This window comes from Hemibagrus wyckioides, linkage group LG12 (assembly GCF_019097595.1).
Source record: "Hemibagrus wyckioides isolate EC202008001 linkage group LG12, SWU_Hwy_1.0, whole genome shotgun sequence".
NCBI classification, from domain to species: Eukaryota; Metazoa; Chordata; class Actinopteri; order Siluriformes; family Bagridae; genus Hemibagrus; species Hemibagrus wyckioides.
The window spans coordinates 5,896,038-5,911,760 of record NC_080721.1 but is presented as its reverse complement, the minus strand read 5'-3'; the positions used below and the strand labels follow the sequence as shown (position 1 = coordinate 5,911,760).

Below are 15,723 nucleotides of genomic sequence, written 5' to 3'. Positions count from 1 at the left end.
TGGAGCCCCAGACCGAGGAAGATTGACAGTCCTTTTGTGTTTCTTCCATTTGGGAATAATCGCACCAACTGTTGTCATCTTCTCACCAAGCTGCTTGGAGATGGTCTTGTAGCTCATTCCAGCCTTGTGTAGGTCTACAATCTTGTCCCTGACATCCATGGACAGCTCTTTAGTCTTGGCCATGATGGAGAGTTTGGAATCTGATTGATTGCTTCCTTCTGTGGACAGGTGTCTTTCATACAGTTAAGGAGCTGAGATTAAGAGCACTCCCCGAAAGTGCTCCTACTGTAATATACAGGCCTTACCTGTATAAAAGACACCTGGGAGCCAGAAATCTTTCTGATTGATAGGGGATCAAATACTTATTTCACTCATTAAAATGCAAATCAATGTAGAACTTTTCTGAAATGCGTTTTTCTGGATTTTTTTGTTGTTATTCTGCCTCTGTTCAAATAAACCTACCATTAAAATTACAGACTGATCATTTCTTTATCAGTGGGCAAACGTACAAAATCAGCAGTGGATCAAATCATTTTTTCCCTCACTGTATATTTGAGATATATATATTTAATTTTACATATTATAAAATTTGACTTGTAGACTCCAGACTCCAACGCAACCCTGACTAGGATCCTCACATAAACCTAATATTGTTACTAACAAGTATAAAGTGTCCCCATGAGATCTTTTTCTCCTGCAGGAAATATTTTCGATACTTCTGGGTAACAGCTTTTCCCTTAATAAGTCCATTCTAAAAAAAATGTTTTCGCAGTTTCGTTCCCAACGCCGTCTCACGTGTCATTTAATCATTCTCTTTAAAAATGCTGTGCCTCTGCTGCAAAGCGTCATATTAGGTTACAGGATTATGCCGTAAATATTTCATACTGTTCCATCCTCATTTCAGACTCCATACAGTACAGGTTCATAAGCTGCCTGTCTGACAGGTGGCACTTTTACAGCCTTGATTCAGTGCTTAAATAGCCAAGCCCAGCTGTGCAAACAGGCAGAAGAATGTAACACGCATTAAAAAGCCTTGCTGATAGACAGATGAATGAGGTGCTGATGAACACTGAGAAGCTGGGAGCAGTAAATCTATTGCTTTTCGGTTTTGCTGCTATTGTGGTCATGTGAATTGAATTTCCTGATGGTAAGGTGTAGCGGCTCCATCGCTTAACCCTGAGTGTGTGTAAACCTGAGGTTCTGCGTGTGTAATCAGAGCTTATTACCTAAGTGTCCACGTGTGTCTGCTTGTCCCTGTGTGGGTTATTTGATATGCTGTGGCTTTGCGTGCATCCGTCTGAGTGAATGGTCTTTACAGATTGTCGATGGAAATACCACTCACTTTCCCACATGAGCTTTCCCATCAGCATTTTTTTTATGAATTTCTTTGATTTCTAAAATTTATCTCTGGCCCAAGATCTCTTGCTCTATAGTCTTCACACAGCCCGCTATTTATTAGTATACAAAGATTAGCATCTTTTTCTGCTGGTCATCTCTAGGTCAGCTGTATTCTTTTCGTCGCTTTCTGTTACGAAGCTTCTAAAGTCCAGCTTCTAAAATGTAAAATGTTGGTGGGTTTGAAGCTGTCTGATGTTAACAGGAATGCGCCATCACTCCAAATCTGAATCAAATCCATACTATGTACATACTGTTTATAACAGTGTGTTAGATAAAATTATTACTAATGCCACTAGAGCAGAGATAACGTTTAACCCCAGGAAATGAAACATTTACCAGACACTACATTTTCTTTCTACTGACTTGTCCACCTTTAATATATCAGTTACAGCACCCTTCCCCTTTCTTCGGACTTGTTCTACACGGAGGGCAGAACAAAAAAAGAGCCACTCTTTTACCAGGGCATGCTGGGTAAAAACCCATGAGTGGTCAGAGAATTATTCAGAGCACTTTTTGCAGGATGTGAAAAAGATCATTGGTTTGAGTTCCACTGTGCATTCGTCACAGAGCCACTGCCAAAAGGGAAAGCTAAGGTCGCAATTCATCACGGGTAGATCACAGAAAAGAGAGAGAGAGAGAGAGAGAGAGAGAGAGAAAGAAAGAGAGAGAGAGAGAAAGAAAGAGGAAGAAAGAAAGAAAGAAAGAAAGAGAGAGAGAAAGAGAGAGAAGAGGGAAAAGGAGCAGAGCTCCAGCCAGATATGTGACTGTCGGCCACAACCTCAGGAACAACCTCCAAGCCTCATGTTCCACATGGATATAATATTAATATTATAATTATTATAGGCTTTTGTGTTGTATTTATTTATTTATTTATTTATTTAATAGTCTGTTTTATTTTATTTTATTTTTCCCTGTTCCTTTCTATCTTGATCTTTGGCAACACTACAGTCATACCAATAAAGCTCCCTGAATTTAATTCAGCTTGGTTTAGTTAGATGTTTGACCTGTTTGGTCAGATATATACACAATTACTGTATTTTTTATTTTCTAGATTTGTGTCATTTATCTGTCGAAGTTTCCTTAATCATGTTTTCCTTAAGGAGGACCTTTTGCCCTTATCGCACTCCATCAACATGACCTGACCTTTTACAGCTCTTCTCTGTCGCTAGAAATGATCTCCCTGACACTGACAAATGATGTGCAAAGCTCTCATGCATGCACACGCACACACACACACACACACACACACACACACACACACTCTTTCACACAAGCAATTACATGCACACATATTTCTGTTCACACTCCTACACACATACTCTTACAAACACACACACATACAAATTACACTAGCATAAAATGTTTATATTTATCATAAAAACAATTATTTTGTCTTATTTATTCGTAAAAGAACTTTCTTGAGCTTTCTCCCTTCTGTAATGTTCATGTATGAAAATAAAAATACCTGACTGTAACGATTAATATATATATATATATATATATATATATATATATATATATATATATATATATATATATATATATATATATGTATATATGTATATATGTATATATATATATATATATATATATATATATATATATATATATATATACACACATATACACATATACACATTTAAATAGTAATGAGTCTCATTACCTCAATATTATTATCAACACAGGGATCAATAAAATATCGACATCTTGATCTTTTCATGATAAACATTTCGGTCTTACTGAAAGGGTTATGTAATCTCCTTTAAAGATTACTTGACAAAAATTGATCAATGGAGTCTTTAAACCGTACACATGCAGGACATGTAACAGGGATTCTCCATCTTTTTTGGAGCCAGGAATGCCATCAAGTGTAAAGTAAATTACACCGATGTTGAATTATGAACTCCAGCAGAGTATTTATTATGGACAATCTATAAATCATTATCAGAAGTCATAGCAGGGGTCAGAGACCAGGCAAACAACATTAAACTACAATAATCATTATTCAGAAATGGGGGGGGGGTCGGCTAGCAAGGGTCAAGACCAGGAGGTGCAAGAAGAAACAAGGAACAGTGAGCACAAGAAGAAGGAAATGCAGGTGGAGTAGTCAGGTAATCAACAAAACAAAGCACACAACAGCAGACAAGATCAAAAAAATTCTGTCCTCAAAGTTGATGTGTTAGAAGCAGGAAAAATGGACAAGCGTAAGGATTTGAGTGAGTTTGACGAAGGGCCAAATTGTGATGGCTAGACCACTGGATCAGAGCATCTCCAAAACTGCAGCTCTTGTGGGGTGGGCAAGGCTCACAGGGGAGCGAAGGCTGGCCCGTGTGATCCGATCCAACAGACGAGCTACTGTTGCTCAAACTGCTGAAGAAGCTGGTTCTAACAGAAAGGTGTCAAGGGGGACCAACACCAATATTAGGCAGGTGGTCATAATGTTATGCCTGGTCGGTGTATAGTGCTGTGCAGCTCGGCTCGCAGCGCTCGACGTGAGGATGAGATTGGGAGAAAAAAAACAAGAACTGCATGATAATTATTAACAAGGGACTCTGGATAGGTGAACACATTAAAGGAACAAACAGATAAGATAGAGGAGGAAAACAAAACAAAAGCACATGATGCGAGCTCAAAACAAACCAGGGCAGCACTGAGAATTAGCTTAGGCACAGTGATTAGCATAGGTTATTTCTAGACATCTTTATCTTTGAGTGATTGAGATTCAAACTGATTCAAACTATAAAAAATACAATAAATAAATATTTTAGAAAAATCCACAGACCTTGAACTGATGGGCAGAGAATCACTGCTTTATTAAAACATACAGAATAAACAGTTGAGCCACTGGCTGTCTGTAAACAAGGTGTCTTCCTGGGGCACTTAAAAAGTGTTGTGTGTGATTTACGGAGTTTTTAGATCTAGTGAACCAGCATCCGGTTGTATTTATTGATAGAGACTTCAAAGAATTGTGTCAGTCACTCTGGATGAAGCTGTCTTGTCTACCAAATGCCATAAATGTAAATATAAATGCAAATAAACAATCATTTGATACAGGTTTTGGATCCAGATGCAAGGTGTTGAAATTAGCATTTTTTAGCTCAATGTTAAAATTCACGCCTGCGTGTAAGTGAGAGAATATAAGTGATATAATAATAATAAAAAAAAAAAGTCCATTTATAGATGAAAAGCTGACTGTTGGGAATATAAGCCCCGAGCCACTGCTTTCATACAGAGAGTGCTACATAGCGCAGCTACTTCAATTGTCCTTTTGAACGCGACTACGTGAGCACGGCTCTTCGAATGAGAATGACTCCAAGGGCAGCTGTTTCGTACGGACGGCCTCTATAGGCAGCGAGTCATTTAAATTCTTGCTGCGGACAAGGAGAGCTCATCTGTCTGACTCCTTCATAAGAACGTTGCCTCACATGCCTCCAGATCAAACCGTTCTCCAAAAAGAGTTCTCATTGTTCCAAGACGTACTCCCAATTCCTGCTGCTCTGAAACGCAAAGCTCTGGTATGGATTTTTCTGCCGAGGAGACGGTCCCGGGATTTCGGTTGGGTGAGGTGGAGGAGTTTCGGAAAGGGGGGAGGGGGGCGGGGTGTCGGATGGTGGAGCGAGGGAAGACTCTAAGGGCAGGATGAAAGGCCTGAACGCCTCTGATAGATCCGGGATAGCATCTTCTGCCTACAGCTACGTAGCTGCAATAAAGCTGCATTCATACAACAGGCGCATTAAGGTACTTCCTATGATCAGAAGCAGAAAGATGACAGAAGAGCACGCAGTGTTTACACTACATTAACAGAAGAAAGCACACAAATCGATGTCCGAGTAATGTCTGATATACGTGCGGCCGCTCCTCATATTAAAGCGTATCGACCGCTTTGCTCAAGCTGACCGATCTATCCTAGCATCAAAATCATATTCTTTTTCATGAGAATTTGATAGGATATATCAGTCTGAAACAGTCTCATCACTAAAGAGCTGTAGCCGAAACCAAGCAGCTCGCAGAGCTCGTGCCATGACGAGTCAATTACATCTTGCTGTAATTATCATGTCAGTGGCACTCTATAGAGAAAGTTAATAAAGCTGCCGTGTAAGGAAGAAACCACGACAGAGCGTGATAGTTAGTGGAAAATAATAAAGGACGCAGTGATGCGATACGGCTTTACTTTCTCAATGCTGCAGCGAAGTTGATCATATGCCTATACCAGCACATGCGTTTTATTCCTCTTACACCACAGCGATTAGATTTACAAAGAATAACATATTTTTTATCCGTTTAGAGTCACATAACTAGGGCATGACTTAAATTACTGTCGTTTCCTCACCGGTCTCTTTTTATCTCATCAGTCTAAAGGAAAACTTTACCTCAGATTGTTACAAAGCATGCTTGTTATCTGTTCATTATTAAGCCTAGATCATGTACAATTCATGTTGTTACTATAGAAACGCTAACATATTACGAGTGCATTAATACTTTATACACACCTATGACCGGTTTTGAGGTAGAACCACCATCCGAACCACGCCATTATAGAAAATTCATCAACGCTTTGTTGTAATGTGAGTTTAATGAGTTGATGTGTAAGAGAGAAAGCTATGGAACTATATACAACAGAAACTAATTACTAATAATTATTGCGAGGTTTTTTTCTTAAAGGATCCAGTGCTGTTGTTTAGGTGAATCTTTGAGGCCTGGGTATGATACAGGAATTCCTGCTTTGTTATTTCTGAAGGACTTACAGTGTATTCGAATCCCGCCTCCTATCCTGTGTGCATAATGTGTGCATGTAGATATCTCCCCTGCTTTGGGAGTTTCCTCCTGGGACTCCGGTTTCCTCCCCCACTTCAAAGACATGAGCTGTACGCTGATCGGCATCTCTAAAACTGTCCATTGTGCGAGTGTCCTTTTGATGTACTGGCTCTCCATCCAGGTTGTCCCCTTGCCTCGTGCTCCGAATCCCGTGGGATAGACTCCAGGTTCCTTGTTACACTATGTAGAATAATTATTTGAGAAGATGGATGGATTGATAGACTCTAAATTAGTGTCGTATGTGAAAGAAGGAAGCAAAAAAGCAAGAGCTGTGTAAAAGAACTAACAAGGCTCTCCTTTCTGGCACTGAGTGAATTAAAATGACAGCAGAGGAACAACTCAGAATATATCAAATGTTGTTGGCAATGAAGGGCTAGTTAATATTCCTTTAGATCTTCATGCGGTGACTTGTTATTATCCATTCTCTAAAACAAAGCTCAAGTAAGAGGACCCTTTAGTCATCAGACATTGAGTCGTGGAGGGAAGTGGTTTCCTCTTTGCACTAACCATCAATAAAACAGCCAGAACTTAATGTCTCATCAGACAGAACGACTGGTCGGAAAGAGGACAGGAAGGAGATTTGGCAGACTTTTCGCCTCCAGATTCTTCCCCAAAATAAGCAGGAAATCAAATTAAAAAGTGCGCTTGTACCACAACTACAACCCTGAAGCATGATTTCTGTTTTATCTGAGTGCTTTTACAGCCCTGACCAGGCACAGAGATTTTCAGCAAATGCATTAAAAAGGCCCTAATGTGGTGCAGTTTTAAAGGAAATATACTACTTTCTGGTGCTCTTCTATGGGGATTGAGGGAGGAGGCACCTTGCCAGGGAAGACCCTATCCAGATTTGGCAGACGAGTACAAATGCTTGGCAGCGCCGCTGGCTGAACGGTGCCAAAGCGCACACTGGCATTGACAGCCGAGGTTCAGCGAGAGGTGAATCACCGCTCACAGTAGTAGTAATAGACCCACAGCTGCAAACCAGGTTTTAAAGACATAAAGTCCATCTCTCGGTGTAAAAATAGCCTGCTTTAGGATAATGCACTAGAACTGGGGTTATGTAAAAGACTGGTACGGCTTCGCACACAGAAGATCGCCGGCTTGCGTAAGAAGAACGAGAGGGGAAGGAGTTTGAGCTGCTGGAGAACTTATAGCTCAGGATTCAGACTCTGACAGCTTTACGTAACCTTTCAGTTGGCTGGCTCTCTTCCCATCTGCTAGTGTCCTCATAAAAACGCGACAAGACTTGAATGTATGAGTGGGATCAATGTGTTCATCAGTGGTAACAAGATTTATTCGGCTTGGTTCATTATAACCGCCTACGTTCTGACCCAATAAAAAGGAAGTGGAAGCAAGGAAAGTCTTTCCGAACAGCGTTTTCTTTTTTGTTGTTGTTGGGGGTTTTTTTTTTTTTTTTGGAGGATGCTATAATTACTTCCCGCGATCCCCAGATGAGACCGAAATTAACTCATTTGTGAGAGCGATGAGAAACTGCGAGAGAGTGAAAGAAAGGAAAAGAATGTGGGGCAGAAAGAATAGCGGAAAGTAGCAAAAGAGGGGGGAGACAAAAGAGAGGGCAGGAGGAGAAAATGAATCTGAGAAAAGCAGCAGTGCTGAGAGCAGAGATTTCTGCTGCATTGCACCTCTACCTCACAATCTCTCCATAATCTCTCTGGGTGTGAAATTCTAGTGATTTTCATTCCTGAACTCTACTGATGTCTTCATTACTCTGTGTCTCAGATCTGTACGGAAGTCACGGATATTATCGGAGTGGAATAACTTCGGCATCTCGCTAAAACCTCCAAATCCACAGCGCAATTAAAGCTCTAGTAACTGCGAACAGGATCTCAAGGACAGGGCGAGTGGTTCTGCGGTTTCAGTATGAAAAAAAGAGGAAAAATCTCATTCCGACCAATCTATTCTGCCTTACAGTAATCCTCAATCCTCTTCAAAACAGTCCTGAAAGAAGTGTATCTTCTCCCAGGTTGAATAGAGAATAAAGACAGGATAGATGGAGCAGACCAGAGGGACGGATGTGCAAGGTACCAGGTGCAGATGCCAGCCTATTAGGTAACGGTGATGATAATTAGGGTGCGACGAGAGCCATTTGCATTGCAGACAGGAGCCCTGTTTAAAGGAAAAATAACATGGCCTTCCGACAACATCTGCAGCAGAGCAATCACTGTTGTCTCCTTCTGTTCAAACAGCAGACGTAAACAAGCGCAGAACGTTGCCTTTTGCCTCATACCTGTTACACTAAATAATTACAGCATTCCTCATTTTTCTTTCTACATCTGAGAGCGAGGAGGTATTCTGTAATGTATATATAGATGAGCTAATCTGCATGTAGCGCATGATTATGTTCGTTAACTCGTTCATTTATTCATCTTCGAGTCGTGATGAATCCGGAGCTCGTCCCAGAAACCCTGCACCCTGGATCAAACGCCCCATACACACACACATTTACACCTCACGGCACATTTACCCACAATTTTCACTCACCAGCAGGAGGTAGGAGGAAGCCGGAGGGCTAACCCTAACCCTAGGGAGGTTGGAATGGGTGGAGAAAGGTGTCGGGAGTTCTGTGTGATAGGAAAATATCGGCGAGAATCAAGGGGAAGGTGTAGTAGACAGTGGTGAGACCGGCCATGCTGTATGGTTTAGAGGCAGTGTCAATGAGGAAGAGACAGGAGTCAGAGCTGGAGGTAGCAGAGCTGAAGATGTTGAGGTTCTCTTTGGGAGTGGACAGGATTAGGAACGAGTACATCAGAGGGACGGCTCATGTCGGACGTTTGGGGGACGAAGTTAGGGTGGACAGATTAAGATGGTTTGGACATGTTCAGAGGAGGGAGAGTGAGTATATCAGTAGGAGAATGTTGGACATGGAGCTGCCAGGCAGGAGGCAAAGAGGAAGGCCAAAGAGGAGGTGTAATAAATGAGGATATGAAGCTAGTGGGTGCAAGTGTTGAGGATGCAGAAGATGGAGAGAGATGATTCGCTGTCGGGAAGGGAAAAGCCGAAAGAAGAAAAAGGAGGAGAATATAAAGGAAAGCTACATGGACATGAGGAGAACATGCGAAGCTCCGTACAATATCCTCGAACCCCGGAGCCGCTCTCTTAATGAACCTGGCTGTATTTTCATCTCAAAATCCAACCGAGTATTTTGCGTTTTTTGTTAATTAACCACGTCTTCTCACACTGATATCTTTTAACCGAACATCTGTGCCTTTTATCCAGCTAATTAACACACCGAATACCCTAATCATTAGAAAATAACAACAAAAAAAAACCTGTAAACGTTCAATTTGCGCTTCCACTTTAAAACTGTAAGCAACCATCAAAACAGACCCTGAATCCACTTTCAACTTTCAACCCCTTGTCTCTCCGTGATCGTTGGAGAGCAGTGGGATTTAATGAGGTAATTCAAACACACTGATGCAATTTTTATACAAGCCTCACAGTTAAAAATCAGTATGCCTGATAAGTCGGGTCCTCTGCCGAGCAGGATATCTTTCATTCATTATTGATGCTTGGAGAGAGGAGTCTACACCTGAAGGCACACAAGGATTCCCATAGCCAGGGCTGGCCATCAAAGCCTCCTCCATAATCTCTACTTTTCTCCTTTCGCACCCTCCTCCCTCCGTCTCTCTCTCTCTCTCGTTACGCCACATTATAAAGCCCATCTTACTCAATTTCTATAAACCAGCAATGTTTAATTATAAAATTATTTGCATCATCATCTGGGCATCCAGCTTATAGTTTGATGGTTAAAGCCCCCCAGCTTTCTAATTAAAACGACGATGTGAACGTCTCAAGCCCGAACGCGCCTGTTTATACGCAGCATTTCCAATCCAAGTGAGAACCAGTAGCATCTGTATGGGGCTGTTTCTTTTTGTAAAGCGCTACACCGAACAGTCATTAATGCCTCCGTAATTACTTCTGTGATCTTCTTTCACGTGGCTGACTAGCTGCCACTTTGTGTGCGAGGCAAATTTTTTATTTTTTTTTGTTCATGTAATTAAATGTCAGATTGATAGCTCTATTGGAGACAGTAATACAAAACCCTGGGCGGAAATGAAAAACCATACTGACAGAGGATTTTGGAGTTAAACATATTAAAATGAGAATCCTAATGCAGTCTGGTAATGTCAACGGCAGTGGGCTATTGTTACGGATCAGACATCAGTAGGCTGCAGAGATCATTTCATAGAATAGTCTGGTCTAACAACATCGCGCTGATACACTGACACCACACATCTGAGTAAACCGCAGAGAAGAGAGAAGATAGAACCTCGTGATTTAGTCTTTCGGCTGCTGAGAGCTCCTGACTCTACGTTTGCTTTAGCAAGTCGCTTGCAGTTTGTACTTTTAGTGTAGTGATTGATGCTGCTGTCTTCTAAAGTTCAGTGCTATGTTAAAGAGCAAATTAAAATAAATGCCCTCTTCAGTGTGAGAACTGGTTGTTTGTTGTACACGGCCACCTGCCTCATTTTTCTCCATAATGTTCAAAGAGAAGTCATATATATATATACCTACACTGATCAGGCATAACATTATGACCATCTGCCTAATATTGTGTTGGTCCCAAAACAGCCCTGACCCCTCATGCACTGTGTATTCCTGACACCTTTCTATCAGAACCAGCATTAACTTCTTCAGCAGTTTGAGCAACAGTAGCTCGTCTGTTGGATCGGATCACACGGGACAGCCTTCTCTCCCCAAGTGCATCAATGAGCCTTGACCGCCCATGACCCTGTTGCCAGTTCACCACTGTTCCTTCTTTGGACCACTTTTGATAGATACTGACCACTGCAGACCGGGAACACCCCACTGCAGTTTTGGAGACGCTCTGATCCAGTGGTCTAGCCATCACAATTTGGCCCTTCGTCAAACTCGCTCAAATCCTTACGCTTGTCCATTTTTCCTGCTTCTAACACATCAACTTTGAGGACAAAATGTTCACTTGCTGCCTAATATATCCTTCCTACTAACAGGTGCCATGATGAGATCATCAGTGTTATTCACGTCATCTCTCAGTGGTCATAATGTTATGCCTGATCAGTGTATATACATCCGTTTATACAGGTATCTGATAACACAGTGAAACTAGGATTCCTTTGAACAACTAATTGGACCAAACTGCAGGAGCAAATTTGGATGTGTTACATCATCATACCTAATTTGCAAACAACTGAAAAAATCCCAATTTTACCCCTTTATCCAGAGCGACTTACATTTTATACAACTGAGCACCAAGGGCCTTGCTCAGATACCCAGCAGTGGCGGACCTGGGATTTAAACTCACAACCCTCTGATCAATAATCCATCACCTTAACCACTAAGCTACCACACTCCTAGTATCACTTACTGGTGTGAGTGTAGATGTCAGGATTGCGAGTTGAAGGCAGCCGTAAGAGCAGATTTATTAAATAAAGTGCTAATCGAACCAAGGACATGACAATAAGGACAATAAGCATGAGCTTATGAAGCAAAGAACTATCATCTCTCTCCACCTATCCCTATCTTCTGCATCCTCAACACTTGCACCTACCAGCTTCATATCCTCATTTATTACATCTCCTCTTTGGCCTTCCTCTTTGCCTCCTGCCTTGCAGCTCCATGTCCAACATTCTCCTACCGATATACTCACTCTCCCTCCTCTGAACATGTCCAAACCATCTTAATCTTCGTCCCCCAACATCCAACATGAGCCGTCCTTCTGATGTACTCGTTCCTAATCCTGTCCACTCCCAAAGAGAACCTCAACATCTTCAGCTCTGCCACCTCCAGCTCTGACTCCTGTCTCTTCCTCAGTGACACTGCCTCTAAACCATACAGCATGCCCCGGTCTCACCCTCTGTCTTGTACACCTTCCCCTTGATTCTCACTGATATTTTTCTCTCACAGTTTTATTCAATTCTAATTAAAGATTTCTTAAGCTTGATAAACACACAAACAAACAAGCTCTTGTTTACTGCTTTTCTTCAAAGCCGCCTTCTTCTTTTTTGATTATTTATTGTTGCGTCAAAACACAGTATTAAGTCTCATGCGCAGTCAAATCTGCTGTTCTGTTTAGTGCGATTTTGTACTTGGTGACCGGCTTTAAAAGCCCAACACATCTGGAAAGGAATAAGACACACAGAGAGATCAGCCATCACCAAATTACAGCCTATATACTATTAGCATTTCCATTCCATCAGTTATCTAAATCACAGAATTTCCATCGACTTGAGTGACAGAGCTCGTCGAGTCCCAGGGATTGAAAACAAGCTCAGTGACCCATCACGTTGTAGGCTAATCCCTTTAACTGCTAATTTATGTTACTAATAACGCAAAGGATCGTCAAACTGCAGCAAATCTGGAGCATGAATCTCCGTTGCGTTTTATCCGGTCGTGTATTCGTGTCAATTATTTAGCTGAAAGCAGCTCATCAAACCAGAGACTACTACATGAATACAGAAAATTAGCTTGCAGACTTTTATACATTTTTCATTTTGTTTACAACTCACTGGTCTGATTAGAGCTGGCTTTCTTTCTTTCTTTCTTTCTTTTTGAGGATGAAAAGATTAATTCACAGACAAGTATTTGTTTATTTCTCCTTTATATCAAAGTCAAAACTTATGTGTCTGAATCTCTTCCGAGTACGCGGCTCTAGTCGAAAGAGACAAAACTTAATCCTTTTGTATTAGCTCTTAGCTCTAGCCATAAACGAATCAGTCATAATTAAGCATTTAAAGGTAAAAATCAGTCGCTTATCCAGGTCTTTGTAAGCCAGAAATGTATTGTAACTGGGGCTTTTACTAATTCGCTTTTATCAAGTCGCCCAGGTCTGAGCTTGAAGGCTGGAGGAAAATGTGAAGAAGTGCTATAAGGCATGTCAACTTTACGTGATAGATTTCCTCTCTTCTATGAGAGCACTTTGCCACCTACTGACCGTAAAATGCTATCACATGACTCCTTCAGCCGTTAGACTCAGTAACTTGTACTGTAGAGATGGTCTTTAAGAATAAATGTCAAGCAGGAAACCCCTAAAAGAGCTTTTTTTTATCCCGTCTATTCACTGTAAATTGAATGAATACATCGAGTCCATAGGCTTATGTTCCAAAAGACAACTGAGCTTAATAAGTGATCTCTCTGATTTCGAAGAAACATTAAGAAGGAAGGTGTGCGATCGTAACTAAAGCTTAAGCATGAATTTTTTAAAGTCATAGTGCAGCTTAAAATTAACAGCCTTATTAATGTAAGGGGACTTGAGGCTATTGCGTCTCGGAGGATCGTCCTTTGATATTATTTCTCCGAATCATTAATTTTGCATGGCTCAGAGCTTAATCAGCTACCTAATGCCCAACATCTTCATTATCCAGAAGCTCGGAGAACTTGCCGTTGCTGCCTACAGCACATGAATTCTAATGAAGAAGAAAAAGAAGAAGAAGTAGAAGAAGAAGGGAGGGAAAAATTCCTGCCAAGAAGCGGACGCTAAAAAGTTACACATCTTTTATTAATTGATTCGAGCTGACAATGCTTGAAGAAGACATGCTAGCAAATCAACATAATAATTATGCGACTCGCAAGTCAGTGCCATACTGGTGGGCATTAGCATACTCCAAAGCATGTTTTATGCAGACACTTCGGTGTGAGGAACATCAAAGACGTCTTTTTCTCTTCGCTAGTACGCATGAAGGGCAGCAGATGATGCATGAGGGGTTGAAAAAGGGGAGGTACAGACCTGTGTCACGTCTCAAATAAAGCTGTTAGTGAGGAAAGAAGTGGGAGTGAGTACAGGATAGAGAGAGATGCTGTGACAGGAAGACAGAGAGAAAGAGGGGAAGAGAGATCAGATTAAAGCTAGAAAATGAGAGAGAACAATAAGGTAAAGACATGAGAGATGAGAGAAGAGATGATCAAATGAGAGAATTTTGTTTGCTGTCTTATTTGTGCTTGTTTCTCCCTACCTTCACCGGCACTCTTTTATATTCTAGCCTTCAGAGATGCATATCATCTATGCATAGCCTTTCATTTATCTTCAGTAACTCTTGTATCCTGGACAGGGCAGAGGTGGATCCGGAGTCGCGCGGCACAAGGCGGGAATACCGTACATCCTGGATGAGACATCAGTCCATTGCACATGCACTCATACACTCATACACACATCAGGGTCATTTAGAGTCAGGGATCCACCTACGGATGGTGGGAGGAAACCGGAGAACCCGGAGGAAAAGCACAGAGTGAACTCAGGACCGAATCAGGACCCCTGGACCTCTACCTTGGGAAGCTTGGGAAGAGTTTCGAATATTAAAATGGCAGGAATGTACCTGGAACTATAAATATGTGCTTAATGATGCAAGGCAAAGTTAGGATACGGGTGCAGATGGGAGTCAGCTCACATCAACATCAACTTTGTTCTCAGATCCACAGCAGCACTCATCATGCACAGGCTGAATCCCAAACAGCTCTCTAGTGGACACTAAACACTATATAGGGTGTGGAAGCAGACTGATCAGATCAGATGTAGTGCACTTATGAGCTATATGAGGAGTAGGATTCAGACGTCAACGCTTGATAGAAACACTAATGCTGAGGATTTGGCTCTGGGTCAGTGCTATAGGTGGGTTAGGATGCAGTCTATAAGGGGAATGATTCATTCATCCAGCATGAATGAACCTAAAAGTTGAGTATAAACCGGTTACATTTGGGGAATAATATAGGTTTACATAACGCATACAGTATCTGCCAATATACAATATTATACAATTACTAGGTCGCGTGCCAAAGTCACGTGCTGACAAACAGAACTTACCTGCGACTGAAGACGTTACCCCCCGGTGGCTACTTTCTTGATATCCTAAAATAACAGGCTTGTAGGATTTGTTTGTTTGTTTGTTTGTTTTTTAACCAGTCCGTTTGTATTCAGCTGCGCGGATCGTATCGGTGACTGAAGGCGGAAGAAGGTCCTCAGGTACACCGACCTTACACACTCTCACAGCGGGGACAGTGACGAGCGGAGTTCCCCTCCGAAAAGGGGGAAAAAAGCCGCACAGTGACAGGTGCGCGCGCGGGAGGGGAGGGGAGAGGAGGGGGCGGGGCTTTGTGCACCGCGAGTTGAGGTCGCGAGCTCGGAGCACGAGCTTGTTAACCAGGAGCGCGCGCGCGCGTGAGAGAGAGAGAGAGAGCGGCAGGGCAAAAAATCCGGTGCCGTGATTTCCGTGTAAGTGTTGGGGTGGAAAGGTTTTTTGCGAAACCACGTGCAAAATGAAGTTGGAAAAAAAAAAAATATTCCCAAGATCACTAAGAATACATAAATATTTCCAGGATCACTGAGAGTACAAAAGTATTCCCAGGATCACAAAGAGTAAATAAGAATTCCCAGGATCACTAGGGTACATACTTATTCTCAGGATCAATAAGGGTGCATAAGTATTCCCAAGATCACTAAAAGTATTCCCAGGATCAATAGGGGGATATAAGAATTCCCAGGATCACTAAGGGTATGCAAAAGTATTCCTAGGATCA

The 15,723-nt window shown here is 41.8% G+C and overlaps 1 protein-coding gene across 1 annotated transcript in view; it reads right to left on the bottom strand.

The window, feature by feature from the left end:
* Nucleotides 1-15,219, bottom strand: part of LOC131362523 (retinoic acid receptor beta-like) — a 162,617-nt gene extending 147,398 nt beyond the window's left edge. Inside the window, exon 1 of the mRNA XM_058404556.1 lies at nucleotides 15,011-15,219. The gene's annotated coding sequence lies outside the window, so the exon portion shown is untranslated. The remainder of the gene's footprint in view (nucleotides 1-15,010) is intronic.
* Between the last annotated feature and the right edge of the window lie 504 nt (nucleotides 15,220-15,723).